This window comes from Otolemur garnettii, unplaced genomic scaffold, assembly GCF_000181295.1.
Source record: "Otolemur garnettii isolate 467f Iridium unplaced genomic scaffold, OtoGar3 scaffold00259, whole genome shotgun sequence".
NCBI classification, from domain to species: domain Eukaryota; kingdom Metazoa; phylum Chordata; class Mammalia; order Primates; family Galagidae; genus Otolemur; species Otolemur garnettii.
The window spans coordinates 862,382-864,311 of NW_003852654.1; the positions used below are offsets into that span (position 1 = coordinate 862,382).

The 1,930-nt window shown below is 41.9% G+C and overlaps 2 pseudogenes; both read right to left on the minus strand.

Moving 5' to 3' along the window:
* Positions 1–779: 779 nt before the first annotated feature.
* On the minus strand, positions 780–1,266 carry LOC100960446 (annotated as a pseudogene).
* A 272-nt stretch (positions 1,267–1,538) lies between these two features.
* Positions 1,539–1,930, minus strand: part of LOC100956139 — a 935-nt pseudogene continuing 543 nt past the window's right edge.

Consider the following 1,930-nt stretch of genomic DNA (forward strand, 5'->3'; position numbering starts at 1 on the left):
GCTCATAGCAACCTCCAACTCCTGGGCTCAAGTGAGTCTACTGCCTCCACCTCCCAAGTAACTGGGACTACAGTCACACGCCACAACGCCCGGCTATTTTTTGGTTGCAGCCATCATTGTTGTTTGGCGGGCCGGACTGGATTCAAACCCGCCACCTTAGGTGTATGTGGCTGGCGCCTTAGCCACTTGAGCCACAGGCGCTGAGCCAGAAATCAGCTTTTAAAACAGATAAACATCTACACCAAAAAACAACAACAACAACAACAACAAAAACAAAAACAACAGAAAAACCCGGTCTTTTCCTATATCATCCCTTGAAATGAAACATAAAAAATGTTCACTACAATAATCTCAGACTACTTTCATATAAAAACTTCAGAATATATAAAACACATATTTGAGCTTTCAAAGATGCCATTTAAATTTCACATATTAAACAGCTACAGCATAGCTCATATTGGCACAGATATGCCTAACACACGAACACTATTAATATTTCATCCCTGGCTAAAAGTCAGAAAGAACTGCATGGTTTGAAAGGTGCTTTAACTTATAGGTGGTCATTAAAACTCAATAAGTAATTCAAGTATGGTCATATAAAGGCAGGCAATTAATCCAATATCACTATAAAAATCAAAGCCATGAAAATAAAGGCAGAAAACTTGGTTTCTCTACCTTTCATTCACAGGTAGATATCAGGACCTTACTGTAGAAAATATAGCAATTCTTACACATGGTTTCCCTAGAACATAATGGAGTTTCAGAAACTACAGAAGATGTCAAGATCCATAGTTTGCTTCATCAAATGCTTTTCTTGTCTATTTCAATTCTTCATTCATAGCAAACAAGTCTTTAACCCTAGCAAACTTCCCGGGGTCCTTTTGAATCAAGAAGATGATATCTTCAACTTGTACTTGACCTTGTCTGCCAATAGACAAGGCCTTGTGAGTCATTTCAGTAAGGAAGTCTATCACGGTAGATATTCTTCAAGAGGGGATATTCTTCAAGAAGAACTACTGGCTGAGTATAAGGATTCTTTTCATCTCCAAAGCCATATATCATACATCTCAATTCTTCAGGAAAAAGTCTCTGTCTTTTACCCTGTCCACCTTCTGCACGTCCTCTAATTTCTTCATTTTCTTCTTCAAAAGCAGGGTCTTCCTCCTCATCTGCCACCCCATCAGCCCGCCAGCCTACAGCACCCAGTCGGCTCCCACTCAGCAGGTTTCACTACTTGCACAGCCTCACTTCCGGTGACTTCCACATTAAAGTGAGTTTTGATTTTATTTTATTTTTTTCAACTAAAATACTTAACAGTTTTATTTTCACATTTCACAATACAAATGAAAACTGCCCCTTTTTTGGTTTACTTCTCCCCGTCAAAACTATTCTGTCTTTGATAGGAAGGAAGAGCAAGTCTTCCTTACCATGCTATGAAGAAAACACCCAGAGTGACAGCACCACGATCTCCTGGTGAAACAGAACAAGTAATACGAAACTGACATAAAGAAAACTCCCTTCTACCCTTATCTGTCTAGTCAAGTCATTCCAGGATGAGTGGGCACCGACAAGGGACCGGCATGAGGTCTCATCATTGGGGGCCCAGGTCTCATCATTGGCATGTGACCTCCCATGGGTGGCCTCATTCCAGGAGCAGGTCCCGCTGGCAGCATCCCAGGACGAGGAGGACCCATCATTGGCATCATGGGAGGGCCCCCCCATATATGGTGCTGGCATCATACCAGGATGAGGAGGACCCAGAAGATTGAGGGGAGGTGGAATCATCGCCCCTGCAGGAGGAGGAGCCGAGAATGGAGTAAGAGGTATTTTTCTATGTTGCAAAGCAGCTGTTGTTTTGTAAGTCAGGCTCTGGGCCCCCTCTTCCAGCCATTTCTTTTTCTTTTCTTTTCTTTTCTTTTTTTTTTTTTTT